At 56.2% G+C, this 20,788-nt stretch overlaps 1 protein-coding gene across 3 annotated transcripts in view; it reads left to right on the top strand.

Moving 5' to 3' along the window:
* The window catches only part of DIS3L2 (DIS3 like 3'-5' exoribonuclease 2), a 260,872-nt gene that overhangs the window by 209,831 nt on the left and 30,253 nt on the right, over positions 1-20,788 (top strand). The window lies entirely within an intron of this gene.

Below are 20,788 nucleotides of genomic sequence, written 5' to 3'. Positions count from 1 at the left end.
TTGTTTCTCATTCCCCTCCTTCTCCCTCCCACCTGCATTCTCAATCACCAGCTGGGCAGAAGGCGGGGCCCTTGCCGTCCCTCCTTTCTCACTCATAAATCTGCGCGCTGGCCTGGAAGAGGCAGGCTGAGAGCTGTTCCCAGCTTTCCAAGTCACCCGAGGCCCATGGGTGCTGAGGACGTTCCGCCTGCCTTGCAGGCTAGCACCTGAAGGCGCGGTCCTGCTATTTCTCAAGAAATTCCCACATTTGTAAAGAATGCTGGTATTATAACAAGTTTGTGTTTTAACTTATACCATTCCCATTTTTTTAATTATTTATTTTTAGAGAGGGGGGGAGGAATAGAGAAAGAGAGGGAGAGAAACATCAGTGTGTGGTTGCCTTTCAAGCGCCCCCTACTGGGGACCAAGCCTACAACCCAGGCATGTGCCCTGACTGGGACTCAAACCAGAGACCCCTTGGTTCTCAGTCCAGCACTCAGTCTACCAGGCCACGCCAGCCAGGGCATCATTCCCATTTTAAATGACTCATGGCAGACATGTTTTTAACTAAGGAGAAGTGAAGCACCTTGAAATTATTTTGTGACTTCAGAATATCCCTTGTGACCTACCGCCCTGAGACCCCACGTAGTTTCTGACCGCCTGTCGGCACAAAGTGCACTGTGCAAGGGGCCGGTGACAAAGGGGAAATTAGAACACGGTCCCAGCCCTCGGTGTCCCAGCCCTCGGTGTCCCAGCCCTCGGGGTAGCGTAATGCCTGGTAGAGGAAGGGGACACACGGAGAGAGGCCTGGCCGTGTCGTGTGGGCTGTGTGGAAGCGGCTGTCCTGGTGGTTTACGTGGCACTGGCTGTGTATGAAGGAGCCACCTTAAAAAGTTGACTAGGGACAAGGTCATCCTGTTTTGAAAATTTCTGCAAAATACAAGTTAGCAATTTGCTGTAGGAAAATGCTAGAAATTCTGAAAATGAATTAGAAATGGTTTCATTGCCCCTGGAATTGTGACCTCCCGTGGTCACGGAGATCTGCCCTGTGGAGGGACACGAGTGCAGAACGGAGGGGCGACAGCGGGGAAGGAGGGGGTCCCAGCAGGTCGCTCGTCAGCTCGTCGGTGGCCGTTTTCCTGAAGGTGGTTCGCAGGCCACAGGGTTTGGGGAACTCTTGAATGGGGAGCTGTTTCTGAGCTCTGAGAGCGGGGGCTTGGCCATCAGGCGGTTTGAAACTGACTCGCTACAATCAGTTTCCTTCTGTAAATAACGAGGAGCTCTCCCCTTCCATTCCTGCCCCCACACCTGCCAAGTGCGGGGCTTAGCCCTTCCTGCACGCTTCCGGCCGGCCAAGCTCACCCTCTGGCCTGCCTCCCTGGCTGGCCTGCCGAGCCTGGTTCTGGGCTCACGCAGAGGGGGCAGGGCGCTGTCGGAGTGTGTCCCCTTCCCCCACCTGTGGCTATCCAGCTTCCTGGCCTGGATGCCTGGCTCCTCGTGGCCGAGGACTTCTTCTTGGTCCTCACGGAGATCCGTCCTGTGTGCGCAGGGTCCTCGCCCTGAACTCCTCTCTGGCACGTGCTTCTGCTCCAGACTGCGTTGGGCCGGGGTCCACTCCCCTGTTGCCACCAGCATCGAGTCAGTGAACAGTTAGAGAGTGCGGACTCACGAGCACAGACCCCGCCCCAGACGGCCAGCCGGGGCTCGCACCCCGTCGCATGTAGCCATGCGTCTTGAACTTCTCTGTGCCTCGGTTTCCTGCAGTGATGAATAAAATGAGATAACACGTTGTGAGGGAACAGTCGATAACACGGAAATAAACAGGGCCTGTGCGTAGGGCCCTTGTTAGGTGATGAGCGGGACCCATCAAACACTTAGAACAGTGCTTGACACGTAGCCAGCTCCCTGTGGAAGGGAGAGGAGCGGCCAGGTGCCGAGAAACGACCCATCTCTGTCCTCACAGAAGAGCCTCCTCCAATGGAGAATAAGCCGGCCAGGCATAGACAGGGCTGGTGGCACCAGGAGAAAGCACTTTGCCTCACTTGTGGTGTTTCGGATGGTCTGGGCAGAGGGGGGGATGGGGAATGCAGGTGCAGGGGTGAGGAAGGGAGCGGCCCAGGCTGCTGAGTGTGTGCAGCGAGTGCGGCAGTAAGAGCTCAGACTGGGTCATGCCTGCAGCATCAGGAGCTGGCACTGATTCACTCACCGGGGACACCACACAAGGTCCGTGAGCAGGAGAGGGAAGGAGAGGAGGTTTCGTACATCGCTCTCCAGGCCCTTCAAATAGGAGCTGCAAAATGTTCCATGTGCATAATTATACCATGGTTTAAAGAACTCCCCCCCCAATGTTGTTGTCATACGTCGTTTTTAGTTCTTGCTTTTGTGTGTGGTGTGCCGTTCTGGCTGGTGCGGCTCAGTGGACTGAGTGCCAGCCTGCGAACTGAAGGCTCGCCGGTTCACTTCCCAGTCAGGGCACAGGCCTGGGTTGTGGGCCAGGTCCCCAGTAGGGGGCGCTTGAGAGGCAACCACACATTGACGTTTCTCTCCCTTCCCCTCTCTAAAAATAAATTTTAAAAAATCTTTTTTAAAAAATTTAAAAAGAACTTAGAAATTAATAAGTAAGCCAAAAATAGCCATCGGTCACCCACCCATCACTTAGCAAGAATATTTTCAGAGCTTTTGGTGCAAACTGGCAGATAACTTTCCGGAAAGGTTAGACTAATTTAGGCTTTCCCCAGCAGGGAACAATACCGCATTGTCGCTGCCTCTCACCAAAGTGAGGGTTTGGGGGTTTTATTTAATCTGTGTTAATGTGACAGGTTGGAAATGGTGTTTTATTAGTGTTTCGACTTGCACTTGTTTTGTCATTTGTGGGCTCAATGCACCCCTCAGTCCCCTGTGACAGGGCAGACTTATACACCGTCGTGCCCTGCCCCCTAAACACTGCACCCCGCCAGCTGCGTTTTCAGCCAGAACGACTTTTTTCCCTAGTGAGGCGTAATTTACGCTCGGTGAGATTCGCTCTTCTAGTGCGCAGCTCTACAGGCTACACGCGCCGCAGAGAAAGCACGGAACGGCCCTGCCCTACCAGGAGATTCCTGCAGGCCCCCGAGTAGTCGGAGCTCTCCTGGAGCCTCGGCCCCTGCGACCACTGGTCCGTTTCCTCTGCCGGTAGTTTGGCCTTGTGCAGGGCGAGGTGCACATGGAGTCACAGTTGGTAGCCTTCGGAGTCCAGCTGCTTCCACACGGCATCATGCCCCTGGGGTCCCCCCTGTGCCTGTCGCATGAGGCCGTTCCCTTTACCTCAGGGTAGTTGTCCATGTGGGAGACGTGCCCATTTGTCCATTTTGCACCGGAGGGACACTTGGCTTGTTTCCAGTTTGGGGAGGTCATGGACAGTGATGCTGTAAACACTGGCCCACAGGCTTGTGCGTAACCATTAAGTTTTCATTCCACTTGGTTAAATATCTAGAAGGGGAGGTCGCTGGGTTTATATTTAAAAGGTCGCCAAGTGTATATTTAACTTTACGAAAAACTGCCAGAATCTTTCCAGAGTGGCTAGACCACTCACTCACCAGCAGTGCAGGAGAACTCCAGTTTCTTCGTATGCTCACCGGCACTTAGTATGGTCGTGTGTGTGTGTGTTCGAACCATGCTAACAGGTGTGTGGTGGTATTTCACTGAAGTTTTCGTTTGTATGTCCCTGATGACTAATGACACTGAGGACCTTTTCACATGCATATTTGCGATCTGTGTATCTTTTCTGATGAAGTGTCTGGTTGCAGCTTTTGCCCACTTTCTAGTTGAGTTGTTTGGTTTCTTATTAGTGAGTATTGAGAGTTCTTTTCATATTCTGGTCATAAATCCTCTATCAGACTTGTGATTTGCAAATATTTTCCTTTAGTCTTTGGCTTGTCTTTTCATCCTCTTTTGACGAGCAAATTTTTAAACTTTGATGAAGTCCAATTTATCAAACATCTTTTTTTTTATGGATTGTGCTTTTGGCTAAGAAATCTTAGACTAACCCAAGGTCATAAAGATTTTCTCCTCTGTTTTCTTCCAGAAGTTTTATGGTTTTAGGATTTACATTTAGGTTCTCCCTTCCTTTTTAAACACTTTTTTCTGAGGCCCAGAAATTTCTTTTCGAAAACAGTTCCAGTCAGTGAGGCAGACCCACCTGAGAAGATCTGGGATGGAGTCGGCCCCGGGAGCCTGGCCAGGCGCCGTGCCCTCCGGGAGCTGCCGGAAAGGGGTCGTCGGCATCGGGAGCTGCCCCGGAACAGCTTTTAACCAGATACGGGGCTGTACTGGCTTAAGACTTGGCATAAAAGTGGAGATTATCTCTCCCTGAAGGAGGGCGCTGATGATAAGAGGAAACCCCCTAAACTTTCTAGATTCATCCTTCCGACTGCTGCACGAAGTCGGGGTGGGGAGTGGTGCCGGCTCAGGACTCTGCTGATTACATGCAGACACCCATGTCGGTGACTCACCCCATCACACTTTAATCTCGTAACCGAGAGGCTTTTAAAAATCATGGTCAACAAGGCAGCTTGCTCGTTATGACTGCCACTGCAGTTGGGTTTTCCTCAGCACAGCTGGAGCGGGATGTGGTGGGCAGCGAGCCTGAAGGGGTGAGAGGCCAAGGACTGCTTGCCTGTGAAGGACGGGCAGCTAACGTTTGGTAGAATCTGTGAAATGACCGACCGCAGCCAAGCTAAGTAGAGGCCTGCCATCTCCCGTCCATGGGAAAGTGGACTGCAGCAAAAATACCCCGAGGAGAGCGCTGGCAGTCCGCTTCGTGCCGGTCACCGCGCAGCAGACAGGCTGCAGCCCCGTTGCCCAGATGCGTGGCCCTCGAGATCCGTGCCGGGCTCTGGGGGCTGGGAGAGGACTCCGGTGTAGGAAAGGGGAGCGGCTGACAGCCGGTTGGTGCAGGCAGAGCCAAGCAGGGGTTTGGGGTGTGCCAGGATGGGGGCGCTGTTGGCGTGCCTGCGTCCTAGGAAGGGCTTGTGGCGTCACGTTGGGGACTGTAACCAGAGGTGTGACCAGGGCCACCCTTGAAGGGCCTTGTTTGCTTTGCACCGAAGTGCGAGTATTTTGAATTCGCCGTTTAGAAAGATGTCTCTGGTAGCTCTATAGAGAATGAATTGGAAGGGGTCCAGGTGAACATCAAGGAAGCCCATTGCATGCCCGCCATAGCAGTCCAGGTGAGACCCGTTAGGCCCCTAATCTGAAGCCACACAGCTGACAGGAAGGCCCGGGTGAGAGAGGTACTGAGGAGCCACGATGTCAGGGGAGAGCCTCGGGCCCGGCATGACACTGAATTGGAATCCAAGTGGTGGGGGTGGGGAGGCATCTGGACCTTCCTGGGTTTCGCCGACCAGGACAGTCCCCTGCACCCTGGGAGGAAGAGAGGCATCAGTTGAGGACCCCCTGGGGGGAGGCATCAGTTGGGACCCCCCTGAGATGTACTGGGGCCGTTTGGTGCAAGAACCACGTGGCAGCCGACACAGAAGTCTGGCACCTCTACTGCCCCACCGCCGGGTCCTCCTCTGCTCGGTTACGCACGCTTTCCCGGAAGCACCAGGAACAGGTGCGCCTTCCCGAGTACAGGGAGTAGGGCCGGAAAGGCAGAAAGACCAGCGCAGGGCTGTGGTGAGCACGCTCAGAACTCTCAGAGCGACCCGTGGCACACCTGTCCCCCACCAGGAGCCACGATGTCAGGGGAGAGCCTCGGGCCCGGCATGACACTGGAGGAGAGCGGCCACCATTAGCTCTGGTCTTGCCGGCTGCCCTCCCGCCTACCCGCCTTCCCTCTCTTCCCAGCGGAGCCCTTCGTACTTATTAAAAAAAAAAAAAAAAAGAAAAAAGAAGAAAACGAATTCACTCCCGGTCCTTTTGAAACCCGACATGTCAGTGATCGATGAGGCGGTATTCTCTAACTTCAAAGGGAAAAGAGCGAGTGAGGGAATGTGGGCCGGGGGAGTTGAAAAGTCCAAGGGAACAGGAGACACATGGGGTGACCCCGCCATCAGGAGGAGCGGCCTCTGTCCCACCCCTGCTGGTGCCATGCAGAGGCACAGACAATACCACTTTTAATAAATCACGGAGGGCCCTGAATACCCGTTTTTGTCCGTTTTCAATGGGCCTTGGGCACACTGCGTAAGATACAGCCAGCCGTTTGTGCTGGGTTCCCAGCTACTCAGAGGGCTCTCCCGACTCTGTAACGGAGGCTTTGCACATGTGATTCGGGGGGAGAGTTCTTCAGATTTCCACAGCTAGCCACAGTCAAGGTGGCCTCACGGGGGGTGCGGGCCATTGTCACCCTTCACACGCGCAGCCTCTGAGGGGCGCTGAGCTTTGTGGAGCGCCCATGCAGCACCTAATTCGATCACTCATCTGACCCTTGCCTCCCTTTGGCACCGCCCCCCTCTCTGTGCTCGGTGTGCGGCTGGGGCCCCCACAGAGCCCCCCGCTGCCCTCCGGGGGCCTTGGGGCCGAGCACAGAGCCCTGGGCTGTTCCTCCCGCCTTCGCGGTCCCGACCCCCCCCCCCCCCCCCGGCCGGCGGCTCTGGCTCGGGAGTGGCTGCGCGTTCTCATGGGGGTGTGCGCCTGACGGGGCCTGTGGGAAGCGCCTCTCAAAAGCCCCCCGCTTGTTTCCCCAGGGGAATCTTGGGAAGCAAGGGAAGAATGACCTGGGGTCACCTAAGGGCTGGCGTGGTCATTGCCTTGACCGCCTGTGACCGTTAAGAGCCTGACTTTCTGTAAAGAGGCACAGCGGCTTCCTTGACATGGGATCGATAATGACACGGCTAGAATTCATGGGGCACCTTAGTTTACTAAGGCAGGCGCTTAATAATAATAATAATAATGCCAATGTAGTCCGTAAGCCTCAGACCCATTTTTACAGACGAGGAGACCGAGACTGGGCCTAAGTAACCGGTCACAAGTCACATTACTGGAAGAAACAAAATTAGGGTAGAAACAGTCCTGATTCTGCTTAATTTTTAAGTTTTTCTTGGTGGTGGTGGTGGTGGTGGTTATAAAAAATGGGTCCAGTCTAATCCTGGGATAACTTTGAAGAGCTATTTTAAAATACTGTTATGATTCCATTTATATAACATTCTTGAAATGACAAAATTAGGCAGCTGGAGAGCAGATCAGCGGTTGCCGAGAGTTCAGGATGGTGGAGGCCACTGTGGTGAGGGCGCAGTCCTGTATCCAGACCGCAGTGGCGGTCACTCAGATCTACACATGTGACCAAGGGACCCAGGACTAGACACCGCCGTGCCAGCGCCTATTTCCTGGGTTTGATACTGGATCACAGTTACCGAAGGTGTCACCTTTGGTACCAATGGGGTAAAGGGTGCACGGGAACTCTCCATACTGTCTTTGCGATTTCTGTAGATCTGTAATGATCTCAAAACAAAAAGTGAGTCTTTCTGTTCCCTTGGGCGGGATGCAGGCATCGCACCGGGGGAGAGCCCAGGCCTCAGCTCAGGGGCTGCTGCCTCTCAGAGAGCAGTCCCCATCCCATGGTTGTAGGTGGCCTAGGAGGAAACACCACCCCGAAGGGAGTCCAGGTGTCACCTCCGTCACATGTGACCTGAGGGTCTGCTGTCACGTGAGAAAGAACTCAGCTGAGTCAGGGCCCTGGGCTCCAATTGCGGGGCTGCCTTTGTGCGCTCCAGTCATGACCTCTGTGGCCCCCAGGTCCTGCACAGACATGGGAACGGTACCAGCACTGCCCCCCCCCCCAGGAGGCTGCTGAGAACACACGCGTGGGCTTAGCACGGGGAGGTTTCTTGAGCTCAACACACTTTGACAGTTGTTGTCACCATCATTGAAGGTGCTTTGTCTGCTCCCAAGCTGTACCCTTCACTCTACAGCCAGACCCCAGGACAGTGCGCAGTCACTCCCACTTTTCTGGGTTTGCTCAGTTACTCCTTCAACAGTTCTTTCTTTTTATTTATTTTTTATTGTATTTTTTTCTATTACCATTTAGTCCCCTCACACCCCCCTTCCCCCCCCAATCCCCACACTGTTGTCCATGTCCATGAGTCCTTTTTCCTCTTTGCTCAGCCCCTCCACCCCCTCACCTGTCACCCTGCTTGCCATCTGTGAGCCTGTTCCTGTTTTGCTTGTTAGTTCAGCCTGTTCATTAGATTCCATATATGAGCGAAGTCATATGGTATTTGTCTTTCTCTGACGGGCTTATTTCCCTTAGCATAATGTCCTCCAGGTCCATCCATGCTGTCGCAAAGGGTAAAGCTTTCTTCTTTTTTATGGCTGAGTAGTATTCCATTCTGTAAATGCCCCCTAGTTGCTTCAATCGTTACTTCTTGAGCACCTGCTTTGCCGACGACCCTGGTAGGTATTGGGGATGTAGTGATGGACGTGACTCGTGTGGCCTGTGCCCTCGGAGAGCTAAAGGTCTCAGCTTTTCCCATTACCTGGAACCACCAGGAAGACACCACCTGTGTCTTCCAATTCCTCACAGTCCTGGCAGACGCACCTCACGCCTCACCTACCCCACACGCAGGTCATTCTAGCAGGTCCTTCTCCGAGCCCCAGCTGCGTGGGAGGCAGTGTGACTCCGTCACCGATCCAGCCCCGGCTAGCCGTTTCCCCTCCTGCCATTTCTAGTGCAGTGCCCAGCACCACACGGAGCTGTGCCCGCCGGGGGCTCGCCCACTGAGCCCTGAAACGGGTAGCCCCGAGGATCTGCGGGAGTGCCTGTTCGGGGCTTCTGTTTCAAGAGTGATGTCATGGGCAAGGGCTCGTGACTTAAGAACTAGAAACTGGCTGTGTGACTCCCAGTCCACTTTTTCAATAGAATAATAATTGACTCTACGTTAATCTTACTTTTTTGTTACTGCTTTTTGAAATTCTGATTGCCTTCATGCCATCCGGTATTTTGACTGAGAGCAGGAAGCCGAGGCCCTGGTGCTAGTTTGATTACTGACGAGCCGTGCGGCAGAGCCCCGTGACCCGGGGGCAGCTTTGCTGAACCGGAGGAGCAGAGCCAGCCAGCCTCCCTTTCTCACTCGCTGTCGCTCGGGCGGGCTAACCGGGCAGCTGCGGTCTCCAGGCAGGGCGCTGAACCTGGCAGCCGCGCCCAGGCGTCCACTTCCTCCAGTCCAGCTTCTCCGCCTGCAACTGGGCGGGGCAGCCGTTCAGCCTCTCCCCTGGACGGGAGGAATGCCCGTGCCAGCGGGCCTGGGAAGGCTGGCACCTGGACGCCACTTGCTGTCCTCCGTCCGTTAGAATCCAGAGAGAGCTGTGAATGGTTGGAGCCCCCTGTTTGTGGGAGGAGAAACTGCAGGTGATGATCAGACTTGAGTTACCTGGGTCCGGGCTCTGGGTCCGGGCCACCCCAGGGCGCCTGACCTCGAGCAGACGAGTGACTTCATCCTCTGCGCCTCAGTCTCTGCACTTCCACACAGACGCAGTGGTGCGGGTACACGTAGAGCTTTCGGCACTGAGTCTGGTTGAGTACGGAACCTGTTGTTCCCACTGCTGAGCGCCGCGCCTGTGTCACGTGGAAGTCCTTTATTTGGTAAAGGCTTGTGGGGGATCCCAGGGAGTAAGCAGTTGGGGTTTTTCTGTTGGAGCTTATAATCTGTGATAGTTAAACACATGCTGGAGACATGTTCCAACTCGAGGATCAGTGAGAGCCTCAGACCGCGATAGAGGCATCCAGACCGCCAGAGAGCAGCCCGCTGTCGTGCTCTAGCAGGTCGTCATGGCCTCCCCTTTCCCAAGGAGAGGTTCGCAGACAAGCTGATGCGGTGCAGAGGTACCGGGCAGCCTCCGCGTTGAGGCATCCGCCAGCCTGGCAGGGCCTTGGAGCTTCTTTTTGAGTGGCAAGCCTCAGTAGGGCCCAGCAGCCCCCACGCCCGCTGCCTCCGGAGACCGGGTCCCAGAGAATACCGTGGGCGGCGCCACAGGGGCTGAGGGGGCTGTCCAGGCACACAGGTGGCGCTCCGAAGCATTGAGTCCCCCTGCCGGGTGCCGCGGGGGTCCTGCACACAGAGCAGCGTCTCCCCAGGCGGCTGCTCCAGCTAAGACGGGGAGCCCTTCCGGTCCGGGCAGCTCCTCGGGTTGTAGTGCAACCGCACCTGGGACCACCCAGTCCCGTCAGCTCGTCCCAGGGTGTCGTCGTCTTCCAGGTTTCGAGCTCAGCTCTTTAGAAGAAAGGAATCCGGGCCTCGGTACGTCAGGAACATTCGGAGAGTGTGTGCCATCGCCAGGTACTGTCCTGGTATGGTTTCCGGATGTAACTCTCGCAGCAGCCCTACGAAGGAGGTCCTGTCATTGTCCCCGTTTTCCAGAGGGGGAAACTGAGGTACAAGGGGGTGCATGCAGTTGCTTGCCTGGGGCTGTACAGCGAACAGGAAGTGAAGCCAGGAGGCACAGTCAGACGGCCCGGGAAGGCTGTGCCCGTCCTTCTGCACGCCCCCCCCCCCACCCCCAGCACTGGAGGTTGTGCGCTAGTGCGCCACTAGCGTCTCCGTCCTCACGCGGGAGGCCTGCGTCCCGGGCGAGGGGGTGGCAGTGACTGCACGGACTCGTAGGAGAGCTGGGAGGAGAACATGCGCAGTCCGATGGGCAGAAGGTCAGACCGGAGGGTCCCCAAGGTCTCTGCAGAGGGTGAGAGCCCCCACTGTCCCTGAGCGCTAGCCCAGGGCCCCCAGAGAGAGGGCACAGAGGTGGGGAGGGAAGCAGGGCTCTGCCTAATGAAAGTGTTCCCCTAAGATTCCTGCAAAACTTACACTTTAACATTTGACATTGTATCTAGTTTCTTAAGTGTTTTGCAGGTATGTTTGGTTATCCAGCAATTCTCTGTTTGCCAAGGCTGATTTTTCGGTTAGCAGGGCAAATGGCAATTCTGTTCATTTTCAACTAACCTTTTTACATTTTTTTTTGTTTTTGTATTTCAACTTAGCTATAAACTTCTTTCTGTGCTTTCTTTAGACTTCAAAATACCTACATGTTCTTTGGTTTTTGCCATAATTAGAATGGTCTCTATTAGATAAAAATGTTGTTCCATAAAGAAAAAGGCTATTTAAATTATTTTGGAACCTCAAGTAACCCCAGGTATGGGCCTCCTAGATAGCCCTTCCAAATTGTTCTGAGCAGTTCAGATCAACGGGCATTTTGTGACTGGATGCGGGGGCGGGGGGGCCAGGAGGTGCTGCTAGTTGAACCCAAATTGCGGAACCAGAAAAAACCTTCGAGTGGGGTCCTGGCATATGTTGCCCAGACATTTGACCTTGTCTGGGAGGAAGGAAGTAGAATTAGCGTGGCATCGTGTCATGAACTTTGACACTTGCTCTTGGCTACATAGACAGCCTTGCATAGTAGAATTAATTCTCAGCTGTTAACTTCGTTCTCATTAAAACATCTCAAGATGTGAGCCCTGGTCCTTCTGAAATCCTCCGAGCTTCTATTCTCACAGATTGAGCAGGGACATATTACAATGCTTTCTTCCAGTAAACCCAGAAAACAGCTCACATTCATCCACAAAACAGGCCCCAAGAATGACCACAGAGGAACTGAGCTCCATTGTACAGGTGGAAGGGCTAAGGCCGGCAGAGCCCCGCCGCCCTGGAGCCCGGGAGGGAGCGGCGGCAGGCCTGGCGCTGCTGGCTCCCAGCGTGCATTTACGTAACTCCCGGCTCCTCGGGTCCCTGGAAACTGAGGCCAGTTCCCTGGAAGATCATTCTGTTCTCTCCCAGTTTTTCGACAGCAGAGCCAGCTTGATGAGGGCTCTGAGGACCGCAGGAGACTACCCCACTTCCTCTCTTCCGTGGACGGGGAGCCTTCCTTCACGGTCGTGGTTTAACAGGCTGCGTTCAACCTGCCTCGCTCTCAGTTTCATGTACGCTTGGCTTATATTTTGAAGGCCCTTATTGTATTTATGCACACCCTTATCTGTCTCCAAAAAGGATTTGAGGAAACTCACAACAAAGGAAATGACCGTGAGATGAGTGCAGTAGAAAGAAGGACAGTGGGAACAGGACAAGGAGGCGGAAGCATCCTGCTTTGGGGGCGGGGGAGTGGAGGGTTCTCGTGAGGTCATTTCTCACAACAAACCTCGTTGGAAGTCAAGGATACTTTTTCCAGCTCTCATGCAAGGCTCAATGTTGGAGACTTAAATGTTATAGTGGACAGACTTTATGGGGAATGAAGAAAGGTTTTATAAGGCTATTTCTTAAACTTTGGTGAGAATTGAAGGGTGATTAACGGCTTGAAAAAGGCAAGTGAGCCAGTGAACAAGCTGGTGTCGTCCACGGACGTGACTTTCCCGTGGCCTCATTGGACTCAAGGATGAGCTGAGAGCGTCTCCCTGAGTGGGCAGCTGGCCTCTCACTGGGCTGCTGCGGACACGGTTCCCCGTTCCGGGCAGCATGTGGAACAGAAGCGAGATTCAGACTCTGGCAATGGAGGCCCTGTGAGGTGTGTGGTGGGGAGTCTGCCCCGTGTGGGGCGGGGCCCCACGCTTGGGAAAGCAGAGAGCTAACCAGCAGGGCTGGTATCTCCTAAATGCAGAGGGACCCAGGTGACATCTCCCCCTGCCGGGGGCCAGGTGTGTCCCCGCAGTCGGCACTGTGGGCGCAGCTTTGGGCAACCCTGGCCTCAGCAGTGGTTGTCCTGAGCCCCAGAGCTCTGAGCGGAGAAGGGTCTGATCTGGCAGTGTGCCAGCACAGCCACCCTGTCCTTTGGCCACGAAAACCTTCAGAACGGCTTCAGCTGTGAGTAGGAGGAGCCGACAGGTTGCGAGTCCCTGCCTCGGGCCGCCTGTGGCCCATGCAGACGTGCTCACCATGCTTTGTCGTCCCTGTTGTCCCATCGCCCAGAAACGTGAGGGCAACAGCGTGGCGCCGTGGCCAGGTGAGGCCTGGTCAGGACAGCTGGGGCCAGGGAGCGCCCGTTCTGCTGGAGGAGACCCCAGGGTGGGGAGTAAGCGATTCTGGGTGGTCCTCAGCCGGTAACAGAGGCAGAGCTGCTGTGGGGCAGTGGCCAGTGGAGCTCTGCAGCCCCAGCCTCGCTGCTGAGCGACGAAATAACCCTCCGAAGGGCAGGCAGCCCGACAGGCGGGCAGGGGGAGCCAGGCCTCTCCTCCCCAGGGACCGGCCAGTGGACGGGGGTAGACAGGCGGTGTTCCTTCCCAGCGAGTGAGGCCTCAGCGCTGAGGGGTCCTTGTGCCGTCATCTCTGACCTGAATGAGAGCAGAACGAGCCTCTGGAACAGGGCGCCGTGGAGCCGGGAGAAGCGGCCCTAAGTGAAAACACAGCCGCGGGGCTTGCGGACGGGGCCGCGGGGCGGCGGCGTCCAGGGGGAGCGGCCAGCCCCACCGGAGACAGTCCAGCACTGATGAACCGGGGACTCCATGCCGCACAGCCCCGAGCTCGGCGGGCCCCTGTGCCAGCGGGGGGATGTATTTTTCTTGAAAGACCGGGGTGCCAGAAAGCTCCGTGATTACGTTACTGGAGCGAGGTTCTGTTTTGTGGTTTGCGAAGTTGAGCGTCAGGGCTGCAGGGTTCTCTCGCTCTTTCTACTCTTATTTTTTCCAGGTCAGAACCAAAGCCCGGGGTGGGGAGGAAAATCCTGCTGAATGAGCAAGTTCTTTCTTAAAAAGCTCTCTCCAAGTCCAAAAAGACTTCAGTGGACTTAGGAGGGAGAAACCTAATACATTGCCATAGAGTCGTTGCACGCCCGGTGAGAGCCAAGTCCACAGCATCTTTGTCTTATAAAAGAAAGCAGAGAGGAGATGGGAAAAAAGAAATAACGCTCAGGGAATCCAAACCAAACAAGGAAAACTGAAGAAGAAGAACCAAAGATCACCTCCGAGAATGTGAAGAGTTCCTTCTAACGAGACTCTCAGTGACAAAACCAGGCTCAGGTAGAAGTGGCCTTTCTCTCCGTGAACAGCACACCTGAAGTGTCTGAGCCGGGCGGGACCTGCCACTTGCCTCGGCCGGAGAGAGGGCTGCGAGGCCAGCGCGCTGTGCGGGGAAGAGTCGGCCGGCTGTGCAGCGGCTGGAGGCCTCCCAGGCTGGTCCCTGACCTGCGTTTGAACCTTGGTCCTAATAGCTAGCAGATTGGAGCAAGCTCGCAGGCCCTCCCGGAGAACCCAGGCCGGTCTGAGCTCGAGCAAGCCTGGCCGCAGAACTGTCGCTGTTCTTTTACCAGCCCCCTCTCCCAGGCCCCCGTGAGAGGGACTCAGAGCCATCCAGGCCATGGCCAGAGGCCTGGTTGCCCTCCAGGGGTCACCTTGGAGCTTTTGTGGACAAGACAGGCAACTCCTAAACCTCTTAATGCATTTGTTTTTTGCCTGTCTGAGGTCAGGCCAGATGTTTTCAAAAGCAGCAGCAGCAGCAGCTCCGAGCTGGGCCTTCCCTAGCCGGTAGGGTTCAGTGCGGGGAGCCTGGGTGTCACATTCTCCGGGAATGTCGCTGTTTGGAATGCCAGCCGTGCGCCTGCACAGACAGAAGACGGACATGCTCGAGAGCCCAGGGGGACACCTGGCACACCACCCTTAGCCACCTGTCCTGTCCCGTCCCGGCACTCTGTTTTGGTTAGCCTCATGAATGTGATCTGGCCCATGTGGGCTGGCCTCCAAAGTAAGGTCACATTTCCTTTCATAGTGACATTCAGTGACTCCGTGCACCCCTCTCCTGCTTAGCCCGGGACAGCTGTTCTTCCCCTTAGGCTCACCTGAAGGGTCTTCCTCAAGCCGTGCCCGAGAACCCCAAGGGAGGCTTGGTCCTGAGTCGGTCGCACTGGTTGCTCACCTGCTGCTGCCTGCCGGGAGGATGGCCCTCCTGCCTCTCTCGTCCCCCCCAGCCCGGGGGTGCTGAAGGGAGGCCTCTGGTGGTCCTAGGAAACCCCAGCAGGGCCTAGACCTGCGTACCCACGGCGCATGGGGAAGGGCTCTGCTCCCCGAGGGCCCTGTAGCCCGTCCCACTCACCCAGATGCTTCGGCTCACCCACACTGCCGTATCCCTGGGCCCCCAGAGCAGGAGAGCTGGTCAGAGCGGTCCCAGCAGGCCTCTCACGCCCCTGCTGCCCCGGCCTGCCCTCCTCTGTAAGCTGGTGTGCGTCCCCGGAAGTGGAAGGCTCTTCCCTTCCCTGCCCAAGGGGGTGGCCTGTCCTGTGTCCAGAGGAGAGCCTCTCTTCTGCCCGGACCCACCTGGAGGCCTCCTTGCTCTCGGGGCCCTTGGGCCCTTCGCTGCCTCCCGGCCTCTCCCAGTCCCAGGACTGTGGTGGCGTCGGAGCGGGCTGGTGGACGCAGCGGCTGCCTCTGGGGAGGGAAGCAGAGACCGCATGATGGCTCAGGCGGCTGTCACGCTGCAGGCTGCCTTTCCAGGCTGAGCCTCTCCGAGGGCGGGTCCCCGCAGGCCTCGGTGAGAGCCGGCACCCACACAGATGCAGCCCGGGCCTGCCTGCCTGTTTCCTTGCCGCGCCTGGCTCGCAGGACGCGCTCAGTGACTGCTGCTGGCAGAGGGCTGAGGGTGCCTCTTCAAAGGCAAGGCGCTGGGGAGATGGGCCGCCTGGGCCCGAGAGAGTTGGAGCCACTGCCTGTCGTCGGGTGGCAGTCACTGAATGGGGGCCGGTGTGCGGCAAAATTTCTTCCCTGGAGTGAGAGGAGGAACGGCACACTCGGCGGCGAGACGGAGTGACCGGGGATCTGTTCGGCCAGGTCACGGTGCGCCGCGGGGCGCAGACGCCTGCGGGGGGCGAGCCTGTGCGTCTGCGCATTAGGTGCCTAGAGGTGGCAACAGGTGGACAAAGTGTTCTAAACCTCTATGTGCGGTTCAGCCCGCCGACCTGCATGGGGCACCCGCCGTGGCGGTGATACGGCCACCCCAGAACATGCACAGACAGTGTTCTGGGCACCTGGTAAAGCTGCCCGCCCCGAGCCCTTGGGCTCATGGGGAGAGGCCCTGGCTCCGGTCACCGGGGCGTGAGGAACAAAAGACGCACTTTTACAGGAGCTCTAAGGATGCGTGGGGCCCTGCTGGGGTGGGCAGGAAGGCGCTCCTGGAAGCAGTCTCAGCATGAGGAAGGTCACCGTGTGAATGTGCGTAGCCCGGCCCAAAGTCCTGCTGCGAGCTGCGGGTCATGGGAGGGGTGCCCAGCGCTCTGCAGCGGGAGGAGGGTGGGGCGCCCTTTCCTGCCCAGCAAACTCGTGTTTCCTCTTCAAGAGTCCCGTCTTCTACTCTGAGGTCCTCCTGCACGCACGCCCTCCTCGGTGCACGCCCAGCTCACGCATCTGCCCGCTGCAGTCCGTGCGAGCCGCCGACCCCGCAGAGCCCAGGCTGTGTCTGATTCCTGTTGACACCTGACGTACGGACAGCAGGAAGCCGTCCCAGGGACTTGAAGAGGGCAGTCCTGTCAGGCTTGTGTTTCAGAAAGGTGCTTGGCCGGTTGTGGAGCATGAAGTAGGAAAGAGCCAAGGGAGTGGGTGGACATGAGCATGTGTCACCGTCCTCAAGAGGAAGGACGTGCCATCACCAGACAAAGCAGCGGAGGTCCTGAAGGCTGGCAGGGACCGGGCACCGCTTGATCGAGGCTCTGGCTCTGCTCGTCAGCCAGCTTCCTCTGTGACTTGGCTTCTTTCTCAGGCTGTGACTGAGCCACCTGCAGCCGGGCTGGTCCCCGTGCCCAGGGGCACCCAGCAAGCATCCCCTTATCTGATGGGTCCCCGTTGGGTCACACAGTCGTCCCCGGGGCCAGGAGATGCCACACCCAGATTGGCTTGAGTTTCTGTCAGTTACTGAAAGGTGTATCATTACCTTAGAATAGTCAGGCCCAGCCTTGGAGGCTGGATCTGCATCCTCCAGGAGCCCCTGGGCTGGGGCGGAAGGGCGAATGGCAGAAAGAAACGAGGGTGTCGTTAGGAAGGAGGGCGTGACTGCTAGGTGAGCGTCTGTGTTTGCCACCTGGGCCAGCTGGACTCATTCATCCATCTGTTGAAACTTCCACGTGGTGGGCACCCACACACACCTACACTCGTGTAGGGACGCACTTCGTAGATGGTTTACCTGGGGACATCGTCTTCCCGGGTGAGTTTCAGACCTCCCGTGGAGGACCCCCACGCCCCCACACACCTCCAACTCTCCATTCCTTGATTTCTCCTCGGGTCTCGTGATTAGCTGTTGCATCTCCAGGGTCAGACATGGCGTATTCTCCGACCACAGCCCCCAGCCCCTTCCACCGCCTTACGCAGGGTCTCCCACGGCGCCTGTTCTTGACCTCATGGTCACCTAGCAAGCTAGCATAGACCAGTGGTCAGCAACGTGGACCACGCTTCATCTCTGCCGCTGACTTGCTAGTTTGGGCCAAACACTTGAACACCTCTGTAGCGTGGGGACAGGAGACACCCTCGCGGGCTGCTGGGAAGGTGAAGTCAAGTCACGTGTGGAAGTTGCTTTGGGCGGAGGACGTGCCCAGTATCAGCTCCGTACGAGACATCTGTCACCCAGGCCTTCCGTTTTCCTCCAGCAAGCCCCTCCCAGTTCCGTTTCCTGCCTCTCCCTCTCAGGGTCCCTGGTTCGTCTGTCGCCAGGGTCATCTGTCCACTCCCTTGCCCCCTCAAACCTTACTCTTCCCTCACACCTTCCTGGCAAATTCTCCGCTTTGGACCAACCCAACTTTCTTCACTCCAGTGTCTATGCGGCTAGAAGAAACCAGCTGGGCAGACGGCTGCTACACTGACCCCGGCCCCGTAGCCCCCGCCGGCCCCCCAACCCCCGGCAGCCCTCCTGCTCCGCCTGCTCAGCTGGCTTCCCTCTTCTCCAGAGAAGCGGCCGCAGACCCACCGCCGCCCTCCGACTCCCCCCCCCCCCCCTCACCAAACCCGCGTTCCCTGCAGACAGTTGCACCTCCCAACTCTGAGGAGAAACGAACGAAACTCAGACTGGGACGTTCCCACCCCCCACCGCCGCCACATCCAGAGATCGTCCGCATCCCTGCGAGCCTTCCCTGCCCCTGCGGTGGGGACAGGGCGTCGGACTGTCACCTCAGACTCCGAGACGCTCCCCTGGTCCCCGTCTAGCCCGCATTTCTGACCCCTCTCTCTGGGGGGCTCCCCCTCAGCGTCTGACAAGTGCTGGTCATCTTAGAGCACACTCTCCTTCCGTCCAGCGTCCGACCACCCTGCCCCTTCCATCCCTCTCATCGCCGCCTAGTTTTCTAGAAGGGTTGCACACTCGTAACAGAAGAGTCCACGGCCACTCCTCCTCGGCCTCCGTCGTCCAGCTTTTCCATGCTGCTGCCTCGCAGGTCTGTCCCAGACCCCGTGTTGACTCTCCACGCACGCTCAGGACCATCTCATCCACTCCAGGGGCTTCGGTGGCCATTCCCTTGGCACCCGAGGGTCCCCAGACTTGCGCCTCCAGATTACCCTCTCCCTCACAGACCTCAGGGTCCTTTGTGCAGCTGCCTGCTGGTCGTCCCCACTACAGCGATGTTGTAAGGTTGGTGCTCCCAGACGAAGCTCAGGCCCTCTTCCCAGACCCACTGTCCCCGCTCCTGGCGGTGGCAGCAGCATCCGCCCCGCTGCCCTGCCCAGGGCGCACAACTCCTCCCTCGCACCGACTTCACAGCCAGACCGACACCAAGTCCTCTGTCCTGGCGAGGTGGAAACAATGTGGGTGCTGGTCCGAGCTCCTACTCTCATCGTGGTTTGGACAAATTGCTCATCCTTTCTCAGCCTCGAGTGCCTCGCCTGTGAAAAGAAAGCGGTGACACCTAATCCGCACGGCTGTGGTCAGGGCAGAGGAAATACTGGACTGGGGGGCACCCCGTGACCGTAAGCTCTCCATCTCCATCCAGGAAGGGGGAGCTCCCGGCCATCCCGTCCCTCTGTCCCCTCCCTGGCACCGCCGCTGCCCCCTTGGCTTTCTTTTTGAATCAGTGTGTACATACTCTCTCGACCTTGAGAATCGCCCTGGAACTAAATTACCCATAATTCCTTCATGACCAAGGACTGCAGTTCGTAGCTCATCGTGCACAGCATGAAGAATTTGGAAAATGCAAAGAAAGCCAGACAATTGCTCTCGCCCTTTTGATGTTCCTTCCGGTCGGTCTTCTGTGCAGTCTTTGTTGTTAGTTACATAGTTTTCCTATACACAGTAAGTGTACATCCTGGGTTTTTTTTTCCGTCTAATCCAGATCTTTTTCCCAGGTTAATAAAAACCCTTTGTAAGTAGTGTAACGGCTGCACACTATTCTTCAATGGCTGCGTGCTCTTCTGCGTGTGACTCTGGTCTGGTTTGTTTAACCGTTCTGCTCTTGCTGGTCTTTTAGATTATTTCCAGCAAATAATACTAAGGTCTGAGCAGTTTTACAAAGACAAAAACTTTTCCTCCTACATTTGTAATAATTTTTCTAAGCCATAAATTCATAATCTGAATCACTGGACCAAAAGATTTAAAGTTTCCTAAGCAGCCTTTGAAACAGACCAGATGAATGTAGGCCTGACCTCAGCTGCAAAGGTGGGGGAGGGTGGTAAAGAGAAAAGGGTTATTTTAGTAGGTTTTTAAAAATAATTATTCCTGTTTTACCGAAGGAGGGCTGGGAAGAACCAAGCGGTGCTCTGCAGGGAAAAGGCGCCTTTGACTTGGAGTTCTGGCCCGTGGCGGCCAAGAAGGGCTTGCTCATGCTTCTGCATTTCCGTCTGGGCCAGTAAGAGGACAGGCCACTCCCTCAGCTCTCTAAGGAGGAGAGAAATCGTCCAGCACCCAATGATGCAGATCATTAGCTATGCTAACAGCCTTGCAGTTAGGGGAAAAAAGTTATATTAATGTATCCTCCTAATGTGCAGTTAATTTTAGTGAAAATTTCCCTAGTGACTTGAAAGTCCAGTGACTTTGTAAATCTAGTAACTGGCTCTGCATTTGGAAATGTTAACGTTGCCATAGCCAGCTGGGCTCCGGAGTGAGGCACACGGGACCGCCCTGAGCCCTGGCTTCCCGGTGGCACAGACGGAGTCCCACACTCACCTGAGCCTCCCTTCCCCACCCTGGCCCCCCTCGGGAATCCGGAAAGAAACTGAGACCTCGTTACCAGAATTCTTTTATTTTTATTTTTTATTTTTAGAGAGAGGGGAAGGGAGGGAGAAAGAAAGGGAAACATCAATGTGTGGTTGCCTCTAGCGCGCCCCCTACTGGGGACCTGGCCTGCCACCCAGGCATGTGCCCTGACTAGGAATTGAACTGGTGACCCTTTGCTCCGCAGTCCCATGCTCAGTCCACTGAACCACACCAGCCAGGGCTCATTACCAGAATTCTTGTTCGAGATCTTTCCTAATCAGAGAGAACTAATGTGTGCTTCCAAGTTAACATGTCCAAAATCAAACTTTTGACTTCCTATGCATATTCAAGTTCAGACTTCCCGCCCAGCAATGGAACAGCCACCTGCCTGGTTGTTGAAATCAAAAAATCAAACCATCATTGATTTCTCCTTTTTTGTCCTCACCACTCCCCAACCTCAAATCCGTCAGTGTATCCTGTCGATTCTACTTCTAAAAGTTCACTTCAAAGATAAACCTCAAATTGATCATTTGTGGCCCTCTTGCCTGCCCGCCCTCCCCTCCCAGCCTGCATCATGGCTTGCCTGTTTTTCTCAGTAGCCTCCTGCAGGACTCCTGCATTGGCGGTCTCCCCTGCGATCTAGGCTCGACGTGACAGCCAGAGGGATCTGGCCAAAGCCTAACTTTGCCTGTGTCATCCACCCCTAACGTAGAACGTGTCATAGTCCTTCCTTCCTTTGCTATTAAGGCGATGCCAGAACTTCT

Source organism: Phyllostomus discolor, chromosome 4 (assembly GCF_004126475.2).
Source record: "Phyllostomus discolor isolate MPI-MPIP mPhyDis1 chromosome 4, mPhyDis1.pri.v3, whole genome shotgun sequence".
Lineage (NCBI taxonomy): Eukaryota > Metazoa > Chordata > Mammalia > Chiroptera > Phyllostomidae > Phyllostomus > Phyllostomus discolor.
This window is presented reverse-complemented; position numbering and strand designations above follow the sequence as displayed.